This window comes from Magnolia sinica, chromosome 17 (assembly GCF_029962835.1).
Source record: "Magnolia sinica isolate HGM2019 chromosome 17, MsV1, whole genome shotgun sequence".
In the NCBI taxonomy this organism is placed as follows: Eukaryota; Viridiplantae; Streptophyta; class Magnoliopsida; order Magnoliales; family Magnoliaceae; genus Magnolia; species Magnolia sinica.
The window spans coordinates 65,346,845-65,361,942 of NC_080589.1; positions in this window are offsets into that span (position 1 = coordinate 65,346,845).

Genomic DNA, 15,098 nt, shown 5'->3' on the forward strand with positions numbered 1-15,098 from the left:
TGCCCTCAGACCCAGTGGTAAACTGGTAGTAGGACTTTACTACCATACATCCCGATGTACCGCTACAAAGATACGTCCGGTACCACAGCCGTTGGATCTGAGGCCTCTTTAGCGAACCAAACCACTTATATGATGATTCTTACCGTGGATAGTAGTTAACCGTCACTGCACGCAGATTGAAAGATTTCGGTCCTTTGATCATACATTGTAAATTAGTCAATTTATAAACGGTTGGATTTTTCCAATCTAGATATTTTTAGTTTCCATCACTACGCCATCCAAGATGAGGTCCATCATATGAACGGCTTGGATCAATGGATGATGACTGTAGACCCCAAAACATAAAGTCCTGACGCATCCTATAAGGAAGTGCGTCTGCGATGCATTCTACCAAACGTCACGTTTTAAAAGTTGTGGCGTCTCTTATAACCTTACACGTAGGCATACACGATCATCGGGACCGTCCAAGTACCGGGCCTCGTTCTCCACTACTTAAAAGTGACCTTGATTGGACTACCGATATTTTGAGTTTATAGCGGTCCAATTCACGGCCTGCATTTTGATCGTTCTGTGCGATTGGCCCTGCCGATGAAGCATGTCGGAATACAGGAGGTTGGTTGATCTACACGTGTGTGGGAGCCTATACTTTCACACATGTGAGAAATCTGAGCTTTCCATCATGTGACGCACACTGTCAAGATCATCTGGCGTAAAAATCAGGCCATTTCAGACCGTCAATTTACTGTTATGGCTGCGACCCACTTCAGATTTCACACACGTGTTTCACAACTGCACGTGTACCCACGTGTGGATATATGGGCTCTAGATGCGTATGGAATTAGCAAACCTCTGACATGTGGTGTAGAGTATTTAGATGATTTCCTAGTTAATGGTCTGGTGGGCTAAGCTGTATAGGAACCTTACCATACGCATAGCTGCATTTGGACTGGTTGGAATCCCATCACCTTTCCGGACCGTCCATTAGGACCGGTACACTCTTCCCAGGCCATCTTTAAAGAATCTTAGCGATCCGATGATCCAAACCATCCATTTGATTACATGAAAAAATGGATGGACAAGATGTTCTTAGAAGATAGGTCCAGTCATGGATGTCCAGGACCATCCGATTGCCGTGATTTTTGTGTGGTACCTATACTAAAGTGGGGTACACCTATTGGACGGTGGAGATGGGTGATGCAAATGCCAAAATGCAACTACGTGCATGGGAAAGTTTCCATGCTCTTATCACATTATATCATTTCTCTTCCTTGATGTGGCCAATAACACCATCGGGTTTTCATGTCTGATATAGCCCATACGATGATGGCCCCACATCTGAATGGCTCAGATCACAGATGTGGGTCCCACCTATGGGTGGGCCAAGAGCAACACTGCATAGATCACATGATTCTAACCGTCCAGTCTCGTCGACGACAACTAAAACAAACAGCCGTCCATCTGTAGACAAAAAGAAGGGTAGGAACGTTGTGATGTCATCTTTTTAGTGGGGACCATCCATCCATGAACGGTTTTCAAAAACGGAAGTGGGGCCCACAAGGTCACGATTTGGTTACGAGGGTTGGGCTGTGTGAATGGAGTGATATTTCCACGCCACTTAGAAATTAGTGCTGTCTCATCCGGTGTACACGTGGCATGCATACGTGTTAATCCAAACCTCGCGACTTCTAAGTTCCACTAAGAACAGAACATGGCCCGAAAATCACACTGATCGAATGATTACAACCGTCGAAACGGCAGTTAAAGGTAGAATGGTCGGTGTTCAAATCCTCTGAGAATATTAAAGTGCTTAAATATTTTACCATTGTGAAGAAAATGGGGCCCACGATTTGGATGGCAAGGATTGTCGTGTAGTGAGTGACGCGTGGATGGCTGATGAGATACCAACGCTTAAAAGATGGCGTTGAACGGTCAATATACAGTCGCGCCAGTATGCGGGGAGCGGATTAGGCCCGGCCCCGGCCTCACCCAACAGGGTGCGCCCCTGCGGGTGGGGCCCACCTTGATCTATGTATTGTATATCCACGCCGTCCATCGGTTTTTTCAGATCATTTTAAATATGGTACAAAAATAAAATAGGTAAAAATTTTAGGTGGACCACACTATAAGAAACAGTGCTAACGGAACGCCCACCACTAAAAACTTGCCAGGGCCCACCGTAATGTTTGTTTTCCATCAAACCTGTTGATAAGGTCACAGACCTGGATGAAAGGGAAATACAGAATATCAGCTTGATCTAAAAATTTAATAGCCTACAAAAAGTTTTTAATAGTCAATCACCACTGTTCCTTGCGTGGGGTCCACGTGAGATTTTTAGATCTGTTTCATTTTGAGCCCATGCAATAAAATGGACTGAAAAAACGGATGGACGGTGTGGATATACAATCCATACATTAAGATAGACTTCACGATCAGGACCGCACCATGTTGGGTAGGGCCGGGGCCGCATGTAATCCGCTCCTTAAATCCAGTAAGCGTTACCATGTGAATTTTCTGTTTTCAAGGGTGCGCGGTGATGATCTTGGGAGCGGATTAGGTGCGACCCCGGTCTCACACAACACAGTACGGACCTTATCGTGGGGCCCACCTTGATGCATTCATTGTATATCCACGCCGTCCATACATTTTTCCAAATTGTTAAGGGCTTAGATCCAAAAAATAAAGTAGATTCAAGTCTCAGGTGGACAATACTATCGGAAACGATGGTGATTGACCATTAAAACCTTCTTATGGGCCACAAAGTTTTGGGTCAATATGATATTTGTTTTTACCCTTCATCCATGTTTATATGACACTATCAACAGGTTGGATGGAAAATCAATATTAAGACGAGTTTCAGAAAGTTTTTAAATTGTGGATCGTTCAACCACGACTATTTTTTTAGCATGGTCCACATAGATTCAGATCTGATCGATTTTTTGAATCATACCTAAAATGATATGAAAAAACGAATGGATGAAATTGATACAAAATATATACAACAATGTGGGCCCCACGTTAAGGGCTGCACCAATGTGGATTAGGCCAGGGCCGCACCTAATCCGCTCTCGATCTTTCAAGCGGGAAATGATACGGTAGAGAAGGAAGAACCGGAACATGGTAGAGCCATATTTCTGTAGGACACGTGGCAAGGTGACGTGTGGATTGTGTCAACCCATGTACTTGTAACAAGATGGATGGCTTATATTTTAATCGTAGGATCCATGAGACGGTCTTATCCGTTGATTTTTCTTCAGTTTATCCCACTCCTAAATTATGACCGTTAACTACATTGGTTTTCCACTTTCTCTTATAATGGCCATAGATGGATGGATAAGATTGTCACAAAAATCATCCATGATAGAGTCGAGCATATGGACGGACCTGATTTTCACATAACCCTGCCACGGGTACAGTATGGAGATGACGCTACCATAATCCGATGGCATGGACCTTCCAATCATCGATCTGGACCGTCATTCATTACATAATACCACTATCAACCATGAAGAAAGAACCCCTCTATAGATCTCGACCATCCAATAAAAAATGGACGGTTCAGATCAAGAAGAGAAAGATAGGTTCAATCTACAACTCTGAAAAAATCTACTCAATAGCCACCACATTGGACAGCTTATCATTCTTAGAAACATTTTTGTTAGTTGACGCTGATCATCCAATCTATGACTTTCAAAATTAACGGTTAGAAATGATTATGATCATCAGATTGGCATTATTTTTACTTGTGACCCATCAATAGTGTTATGGAACAAATGGACAGTTCAGATCGTGATTGGACCATCCTCCATGTCTGAATTAACCAGCTGTATAGTAACCGTACATACAACTAGTTGTATTAGATGCTTTCCTTTTTTACAGAGATTTTTTAACCATGCTTTCCTTAAGCGATTATGTAAATTTACTAAAATACCCTTTGATCCCTCGCCGTAGATTCTTTCCACAACTTGATTTGAGTGGCCGTGGACTCGAGTATCGTTTATCTATGTTTTATTAAAATTTTCAGTGAGTTTATCTTAGCACACGCGCATCCCACCCACAGTCTCAGCCGTCCATCAGATGGGTGCGATAATGTAGATATCCTGGCCCACAAAATAGATTGCGTTAGTTATCAGATAAGCCACGATGCTGAAACAGGTAAATGGAATTAGCTAGACATTTCGAAGATATCTTAGCCATCCATTTGTTTAGTCGACTACGGTCGATCTGACTGATAGATTGACTTGATTTTTTAATGAAAGAATTCTATATATGGGTTACACCTAATGGACGGATTGGATTATGTACTTGTGTGCCAAGATGGGAAATATCACGGCGTTCAAATAAGCTGCATTGTCCGCGCGCATGGGCTTAGGAAAGGTCGTATGGGAAAGTACATGATCCCTAACCCAAGGATTTGTACAGTATACTCGGGTTTTCATTTTGAATGAGCGGAGCCCATGATTCAGTGATCCAGACCATTGATCAGTTAAGGTCCAACGTCGATGGACGGCTTCACGAACGCTTATAACCATTTTTTTTTTTTTCACCAGAAAATGGACGGTCAAGGAGAGAAGTAATGTTATGGTACACCGGCAACTAAAAGAGGGGGGCAGTGTTAGGCGGCCAGCTTCATAGAATACAACGCGGATTGTATAGAGAGGATCCATGGTGTGGATACTCTGTGGGACACATCGTGATCTTTTTGTTTTATCCACACGGTCCATCCGTTTTAGCAGATAATTTTAGAGCATTAGCCCAAAAATTAGAATATTTTAAGTTCACGTGGACCACACTACAGGAAAAAATGAGGATAATGCTGTCCACCGTTGAAAGCTGAAAGCTCCCTAGGGCCCACATGGATGTTTATCTGTCATCCAACCTGTTGATTACGTCAAACAGATCTGGATGAAGGGAAAATACAAATATCAGATTCATCCAATACTTTGGTGGCCCCCAACAACAAGTTTTCAATGGTAGGTGTTTAATTCCCACTGTTTCCTATGGTGTGGTCCACCTGATCATTTTATTTATTTAAATTTTGGGATTATAAACTAAAATGACCTGGAAAAACGGATGTATGGCATGGATAAAACATGTAATAAGGTTGGGCTCCACAGAGTATCCACACACAAGCTGTAGCGTGGTGAGCTCCTCATTGTACAATCCGCGTCCCATAAAATATAGAAATTTCTTTGGGACGTGGCCCATGGAAGGTGTCCTGAACAGATCAACGGTGGGGATTGATGAAATACGGACCCACCTGATTAAACAGAACCTGAGTTGACTGCACGTCCTTGGGAGGGTACAACTCCCCTTCTGTTAGTTGCCAAGATAGGTTGAGCAGCTCACCAGACCACTGCACCAGGCCCCCACCATGCATGGTGGTTGATGAGGTTTATCCAACCTGATGGGCCCCACCATTGATGGTCCAAACCATTATTCTCTCTTGTGGCCCCACTTCAGATCTTTTAGTTGATAGGAGCGTATAATGATGGATAGCCAGAATGAAAATAGTCAATTACTCGAATTCAAAATCAAATGTTAGGACCGTTGAATTAATCCAAATTGTGGGTCCCATAATTTGGACGGTTAGATTTAAGTGAAATGTATTCCATGTGTGTGAATTTGAGTGCATGCGTATGAACCATCACAATGTGCAGAGTATCAAATAAATCCTCCACGTTAAAGCTGACCGGCCAGTAGGGCTGAAAGTTGGGCGGGTTCAACCCGACCGAACCGTGATTGACCGACATTGGGTTGGGCTCGGGTAGGATATATCAGGTTCGATCTTAAGCTTAGGCTATACAAACACCAACCCGATAAAACTTAAGTTAGGCTCGGGTTGTCCGACCTAACCTGAACCCGATCAATATATAAGTTACTTATAAATTATAATTGAGTGTGGATCATTTGTGTCGAAAGCACACTAGTGATGTCGGGTCTCATTTGTCCACATCATTTTCAAGGACTCAAGCTAACAAGATATGCTGGATTTCTCTCTCGCAAATAGATTGCGTGCTATGCTACATGACTTTTGAAGAAGTAGTTGTCTTATATTTTAGCTTGATTTTTTTTAAAAAATGAAATTCTCTATGACAAATAATCACATATATAATTAATAAAATCATAGATACAAAAAATAAGTCCAATATTTAAATATAATAAACTAATATAATAACAAAAATATTAACACGTATACCCGACCGAGCCCGCTTGAGTTGGGCTTGGGTTGAGAATTCCCAACCCGAGGTGAGGTGAGGTTGGGTTGGGTTGGGTTGGGTTGGGTTGGGTTGGGTTAGGGTTGAGGCATAGGAGCCTTGGGTTGAGTTAGGGTTGAGCACCAACCCAACCCAACCCGCCCAACTTTCAGCCCTATCGGCCAGTAGCCACAACTTAGAATGGAATTGGTTCCATAAGCTATGGTCTGGTACGGACACTTAGTACCTTATTAAATTGCACATTCTTGTAATTAATCACAGGTGGGCCAAAGTGATTCACTTATGATCAAGACCGTTGGATGGTAGGAATCCACCGTAGATTGCACAAGACCTGAAAATCTCCATGGATGGATAATCACAGCTATACAATTCGAGAAGTGATCACCTACGGCCGGTTGGATTTATCATTGCATGTAATCCTGTTTTTCCTACGTTGTTACACGTTAAGTGCATCTTAGCCGTTCAAATATTGGTCCCACAATGAGTATCATTTGTCAGGAGAATACAAGCCATTAATTACATGGGCCATACGTGTATTTTAAGTCAGAATATAGGATGTCACTTTATTTTGATAGCGTGCCCCATCTGATGAGTGGATCAACTTGATTTTTCAACAATGTGATATTAACGGTGGGGCCCACCTTTTGCATGGATTGGATGTCCTACAGAGGTCTCATATTTGCAGGACCTGATCTCAATGGTTATGATCACTCGATCAAGGTGATATCTAGACCATGAGCAATCCGAAATCCTATCCAACGATCCAGCGTCATTATAGGTGGGTCCACTTTAGACCCGTTCATGTGGGGCCTGCAGTCTAGCGATCCCAACGTAGATCTGATGGGACCCGATGTGGACGGTCCACATCAACACTGTGGTTTTGGAAAATAAAAAATTAAAAAAATCAACGGTCCACGTTCAGCGGGGGAAAAGTAATCAAATCTTGAAGGTTAAAATCTTCGAATGTGGGAAACTTGTAAGGAACTCACTATGGAAAGTGAAGCCCGTTAGATGAACGGTCAGGATCATCAACTCATGGACACCACAGCTGACGTCAGCATAGCATGGATTTGCGTGTGAGGAATATAATTCGTCGAGAAGAATAACCTCTCCAACTTGGATGGAATCACAGGTGCAGCATCTGTCTGTCTGCGTAGAGATCAGCTAATCCCACGCGCCTGAATAGCGACTCATGTATAAGTACTAACACGTGCAAATAGATATGTGTACTAGATCCAAATCGTCCAATGGGTGGGCCCAAAGATATGATCTCATAGAACCGAGAATCAGGCCTTCTTTCTTATTATTCAAGGAACAAGTCAGATGTCTTTTCAACGTTTGTTCAAGGATCCATTCTCATACATTTGATCCATCAGATAAGGTAAAATAAATCATTTATCACATTTATATGTTGAGTCCCACCTAATGAACGGCTTGGATCTGTCATTTTTATGCCTCGTTTATGCATGTGGGGCTGGTCTGGTGTTGTAATACATGCGCGTGTGAGATTAGCCAAACCTTCTTACGAGAAACTTTGAAGTCGATAATGCATGAGGACGTGATAACGTCCTGATGCACCGTTATATAAACACACCGACTGCGAGGGCTCAGCAAGTTGTAAGTCCAACTAGCTGTGTGTGAGTCCCACATGGTGTTTGTACACGACGCGGTTTGGCTAGTGTCGGTGCACTGGCCAATGGTTGGTGCTCTGTGGGCCCCAACATGATGTATGTGTTTCATCCATACCGCGTATCCATTTTTTTCAGATCATTTTACGGCATGAGCCCAAAAATGAAATAAATTTCAAGTGGACCACATCACAGGAAACCATGTTCAAGCCCTCTCTAGGACCACACAAGTTTTGGATCAGGGTAGTATTTGTTTGTTCCCTTCTTCGAGGTCTGCATGACTTAATCATCGGGATTGAATATTGTGGACGTTAGATTGTGGGTGGATTGCGCTCGCAGGTGATTTTTTGGGATTTTTGTCAAGTGTGTGTGTGTGTGTATATATATATATATATATATATATATATATATATATATATATAGAGAGAGAGAGAGAGAGAGAGGTTGCCACCGGTTGGGGTTGTCAATGGGTCAAGCTTGAGCCTGTAAAATTAGAATTTTGAATAGGGCCGGCTCAACGGCCCGGCTTGAAACATTTCAAAATTTGGGCCGAGACCTATAACATGCCTAGCCTATTGACAACCTTACCCAAAACATTTCAAAATATGGGCTGAGACATATCACAGGATCAGCCCATCGGCAGCCTTACCACTAGCCAATTGCTCATATTACCACAATCGCTAGATATTTTAGGAGCCTTATGAAAATGAATCATTGGATACTCTTTCCTAAAACGATTCATTGATCTGCAAGCATAATTCTGGGTAGAGAACGACGGTTATAAAGAGTAAAAGTATTAGGCACTCTCTTTACCCATACAAGTGTATAGTCTCTAACTCACAGGACTAAATAAAATATCAGGAATTAGAGCACTAAGTGATGTAAATGTGTGTGCGATGCTTTGTGATAATGCGATGACTACAACAAGTGATGGCCCGGGTAAGATAAATCTACCTGACTCATCTACTTGAGGAAGCGGTCAAATAACTAGTCAATTAAGTTTTTAGTTTTGTTGTAGGATTTGATATTTTGGTAAGCCGTGGAGCATACACTCAAATTAACTAGGTACTCAAATGTAATGCATGCAATATGAGATGTTCATGGGCTAAGTAAGCAAGACAATTAAGGAAGAAATGAGTAGATTAGATCAATGTTTTCAGTTGCTTAGGTGACTAAGGGCTGGGCTTGGCTTGGTTTACCTGGGCTAGATTCCTTTCCTTTAACTCTCACTTCTCTTTGGTCGAGGGATGAGATGAGTTTAGGCTGAATGAGGTGGGTGAAAGGTCCCTCGATGCTTAGAAGAGATGGTTTGAAATGAAAGGGAATGGATATTTATAAAGTTTCTAGTCATTTTTTTCGTAATTCTTATAAAGTCCATGAGCAAAATAGGCTTTAAGAGCCGGGATTGGCTACTGCCACATAGTGCAATCCAAGCAGTTGGATCGATGGCATAGATTATAATTTTGGCTAAAGGGGAGGGCATCGCTGTCTTTTCCCTTCCAAGTGAAGTGAGTTTGCGCTAACGAGTCAATCTAACGTGTGTACACGCCACATGGAATTTCTCCATTTTATGTGTAACACCCTGAACTTTCCAACACTCGGGTGTTGGAAGTAATCGGCATAATTATTTAAATTTAAACTAAGTATGTGTGTACACACGTAGATTACACTTTGAATTTCAAAATCTTCAAGTAGAAACCTATTTATAGGATTCAAATTGCAGTAAAACCTCACAAGTAGAAACCTATTAGTAACCTTTATGATCCGATCTGGAAATTATTTGATTAATGGATCATTGAAAAATGACATTTAAATGCACAAAATCAAGTGATATGGCCCATCTGAGGTATGGATCTGCCTCATCGCTCCATATATATTCTAATGAGAATATTAGAATCCGATGGTTGGTGTGGATCTTGCTAAAAAACTCTGTGGACCCCAGATTTTCTTTGGTAGGTGTATCAACGAGTGTGCACCACAGTGCACTGAACTTAGAATCCGGTCAAGCCGGCTTTGACTTGAAAAAGGCTAGAGAAGAAAATCTTCTTCTCCGTTTATAGTTTCTCACCCGTGGGCGTTTAAATAGAAATTGTCCGTTGCGTTCGATCCTGGCCTACCATAATCATCCAGATGGATAATCCAAACTGTCCATCGGGTGTGGGATTAGTTTTCGATCAAAACTCCATAAGATTCACACATTGGTTCTCTCGTCCAAGAGCACAATGTCGAGCAAATTTTCACAAAGGGAGCTCGGAGCACCACAGAGTCAAAAATGTGGTACTCCGACCTAATCCGTACGAGGGCAGATTCCGTCAATGTCGACCCGATTGGTCCGGTTTCTTCTAACTTCGATGAAGATTGACTGGCCTTCTCCCTGGCTGGGGCATCCCCCTCGGTGTCCATTGGTCGCTCGGCCGAGGACTGGGCAGTCATCCTTGACCCATGGGATGCCCGGAAGTCCCTATCACTCATCATCACCAACAGAGAGGGCGGATTCTCCAGGAGATCAAAATCGTCTGGCCCACCATCACAATGGGACTACTCCCCCCACCAGCCCGATGGACTTGGCATTACTTTTCTTTTTGATTGAAATGGTTGTTAGAAGCCTGAACCTAGAAGAATAAGAAAAAAGGGAGGGAAGATGGGAGATGAAGCTCACTGGAGGAGGAGAATGAGTCCTTTGAGGATTGTCGAAAATCACCTAAGTCTGAGAGGAGAAGAGAAAGAGGCAGAGGGATGACGGAGAAAATGGGTCTAACGATGCTTGGGCATCCCCTTTTATAGGGGATTCGGTTGTACGTCATTTAATGCTCACACTTATCGCGACAGCCAAAACGGCTCCTTGAAACCCGCGCTCGGACACGTGGAGCTTTACCACTCGCTAGTCAACCCAAATCTCCACAAGACACCGCCCGTCAGCACTTTATAGGCCAGAAATCGAGCAGGTGTGCTGCCAGGGCACGTGACCTCGAGCGGTGCGCATTATCTCAAGCATGATGTATCGTAATTGCATATACGCCCCTGATTCTCGTGCACGCCACCTTACTTTGTATTAATGACTAGTAGACCCAATGCCCCATGTGCAAGAACGTCCGACCTCACTGAATTCAGCTTACTTTTTTAGCCTACTTCGCGAGCTCAAAAGTAGGAGGCTTACTGTTATGGGTAAAAATGGACTAGCCACTAAGGAAAAATCAACTCGGACATATATGCATAATGCAAGGAGGTTGGCCAACACTAGCCATAACCAAGGAGCTCCTTAATGGCCAAGGAAGAACACTCTGTTATATTTAACTGAACGACCTCAGGTTCGGCCATCGAGAGATGGACTCTCTCCATCTCCGTTAGATGTCGAGCCCTTCCATGGACTCATACATTTCCGAGTTGATGCTTAGAACATTTATTGGAAAAGGACCCCAAAGTACGACCCAACGTCGTACGACAAAATGAAGAGAATGGACATCCATCTATATTATATTAAGGAAATGAGCTCGGTCATGATCCTCTAACATGATTCCTAAGGGCAGGTCAGCGGGTCGTTAATCTACTTAATGCCAAGGGAAAACTCGACCACGACTCGCTAAGAGAACCTAGGTCGGTAAAACTCTCTCTTCGGAACGCCGTCCACCTCGGACTCTTACCACGTGCCCGTACCCCTTCCGACCTGGTTCAAACTATAACTACCCGAAATCCTAGCCGAGGATCCCATAAGGCGATCGCAACATAGATCCACTCGAGATCTCCGCCGAGGATCTCGGGAGATATCTGTGATAGACATGGGTTCCGAATCTCTCTACAATACATGCCTACTAATCAGGGAGATCGCCTTCTACGCTACCACCCTCTCTCAACTATAAAAAGGGTGTCCCTAATGGTGAAAGGTATGCACAATTCAACTCCGAAAATACTCCCTAAAACTCCACGTTCAATTAGACCTAGCTTACCTGTCTGACTTTGGCATTGGAGGGTCCCTTGTTGTAGCCAGGGTATCAATCTTTGTCTTTTTTTGCAGGTCTCAAGTGGTCTAGAGAGGACGTCTAGATTTATGCATAAATAGACTTCAATAAAATTTTATTTCCAGTTTTTTGATTGAGTACTATTTATACTATGTTGAGTATGGCAACAGTGCTTAAGCATTTAGATGTAAAAAAAAAAAAAATTTGCATGAAAATCTTGATGAAGAATTTTATATGACTCAACCTGAAGACTTTATTAAAGGAAACAAGAAAAAATTAGTTTGTTGGCTTATCAGATTACTTCATGGTTTAAAGCAAGTGATAAGGTATTGGTATAAGTAGTGTAATTCCTTCATTGTAAGCTTGAGATTTCATAGATATAAGGTAGGCCATTATGCCTATGTTTAAAACTATGATAATATTGACTTTATTATTTTATTATTGTATGTAGAGGACATGTTGGTTGTAGGTACTAGTCAAGATATTATTACAAAATTAAAAGCTCGTTTGACTAAGGAATTTGATATGAAAGATTTAGGTATTGTTAATTATGTTCTTCGAAAGACCATATTTGGAGATAGTAAGAAAAAGAAAATCTGGATAACCCAAAAGAATTATATTGAAAGAGTTTTGAATTACTTCGATATGAAGAATTCTAACCCAATTAGTATTTCATTCCCCATTAATTGCAAATTGTCTTCAAATCAATATCCTAGCACAGAAACGAAGAAGACGGATATATCTCGAATACCATATTCATCAACGGTAGGGAGCCTTTTGTTTGATATGGTGTGTCCCATACTAAACATTGGGTAAGCAGTGAGCGCAATCAATAAAAACATAACGAACCTGAATAAATATCATTAGACGGCTGTGAAGTAGACCCTTCGTTACTTGAAAAGTGCTTCAAAGGTGGTTATTTGCTAGAGTAGCCAAAATTTAAAGTTGATTGGGTTTGTGGATATAGATTATGAAGGAAATTGTGATAAAAAAAATACCTACCACAAGCTATATTTTCTCTTTGGTCGGTGATGAAGTTAGCCGGATGTTGAAGTTGCAGTCGCTGGTGACCTTGTTCACTATAAAAGCAGAGTACATGTCAGCTACACAAGCATGCAAAGAATCTATATGGTGATTTTAATGTTGTGGTAGAAGATTGTCAGATCTCATTGACATAGATTCATATTGATGACAACGTGACAAATATGCCGACGAAGCCTAATGCAAAAGAGAAGTTTGTTTGGTGAAGGACTTCTCTTAAGCTTGTTGGTACCTGGTGATTGGTGATGTTTGGATAATTTTTATTTGAAGTATTTTTATAACTACAAGAAAAATTAATCCTGAAGTGGGAGAATGTTGAGTCAGTAGAGTGCCGACATCTCCTAATTGGAGAATCTTCCTTCCTCTTAAACATCACTCTTTATGAAGACATGTTTTATGTCCATTCGTCCACAAGGCCATACGTATAGCCATGTATGGTCAAGCTTAGCTTGTATAGATCTTTGCCATATGCATTCTCTTGTGAGTATGGTCTTTATTACGAGATGCACTATGTAGAGAGAGGTATTTTATTTTATTTATATATATTCTTTATAGTAGATTACTTACATGGGTGAGAGAGAAGTAATCATTGTATATCTTTTTTCTTATTTCTAGTGAAGAAATATTTTATTTTTTTTACTGCCCGTGGAGTAGGCATATTATTAAACTATATAAATTCATGTCTAATCTCTTATTTTGATTTGGCCCTGTTAGCATTTTATTTGGTTATTTTTCTTTTGTGTTTTAGCTTAGCCTACATTGACAAGGTACATGAATCACTCATGGATGTTTTTCCGCAACAATAAGGGAAAATCCAAACACCCCTTAACTTTGTAGCATCTTACAAGCAAATCATCCAACATGTGAATGAATGTGAATAGCTTAAGAGAGGAGCCAGCAATGGTTAAAATGTAGAGGCGACTCCCAAATCTCCAATTTTGTACACTCTCCCTTAGAATTATAAAAGAAAACTATGAAATTTTATGAAATTAAAATCCAAGATTTTTTAAGTTTTTAAAAGTCATGGAGCAACCCCTTTTTATAAATATTTAATTTCAACAGCCCAAAATTCAATATTTGTAACGTCCTGGATTTTCACTATTTTGAAATTTCAAAAATTCTTAAAATTTTTCTATATAACTAGCCTACATTGTCACTTACTGGCCATTGACGCTCGAAATGAACCTATATATGAGTGGTACTATTAACGAACCGCACAAATCTAATTAATCAACTGTAGGAGCCAACGAATCTGCTCGATCACTTAAACATTGAGCCTAGTCTTATGATTTATGACATATGGCTTAAATCTAGCCGGCCTATCACTAACTAATCAAGACAACCGCATCTAAATAAAGACCTACCAAAGGCTGAGACAAATAGGGATCGAATCTTAATTAACAAACCAAACTGACTCACATAACCTTTAAGCCTAAGAACCAATGGCTTATAATGATTATAACTGAATCGTCATTTCTGCTAGTTGTGAATAAGCTACATTATGAACTTAGCTAATCCAAACCTTAATCATTGCGCATAAGAAATCTAGATACCTAATTCATTCCAAAAATGCTCTGATTATCCAAACAAGGTCTAGACCGCTCGTTAATGGGCCATTAAACCTGAGACTATAGAAAAATATTTGTCTTAGTGGGCTTGACGTCCATCGCGAGACATCGAGCTGAGGTCGCATATCGAATTGCTCAACTTAGACCTGCAAGCCAAGTGCATGAGTGCAATGCCCCGAAAATCGGGGGTCGAGCCAACGCATCACTTATGCAACATAAATAATGATGATTAAATGTTGTCTATATTAGTGCATTAAACATGAATGGGATTACACTAAAACAGTATATCATACTCCAGAGATGATTAACTTTAGCAAGCGGAAGACTGTGATAGATATATAAAGTATATGAGTGGTTATAAATCCCCAGATTATGATCATGTTACCAGGCTATATATATATATATGTTTGTTCTAAAATAAACAAAATGACAAAGTGTAATGTCCCACTAATTCGTATCCCTGCAATCCCATCGATCAGTACATGGTCTAAATAGACCCGCCTGATAACTGCATATAGGAGAACTCCTCATCATCGAAGAAGTCAGGCTCCACTTCGTAAGCCTCACCAACATCTGCAGCTAAAACAGAGTCTGATTGATATTTTAAAACACCATCCCAGAGTGGGAGTGAGTGATCAACTCGGTGGTACTATAAGGTAAAGGTTAACATGTTATCAACTCAGTCAAGTA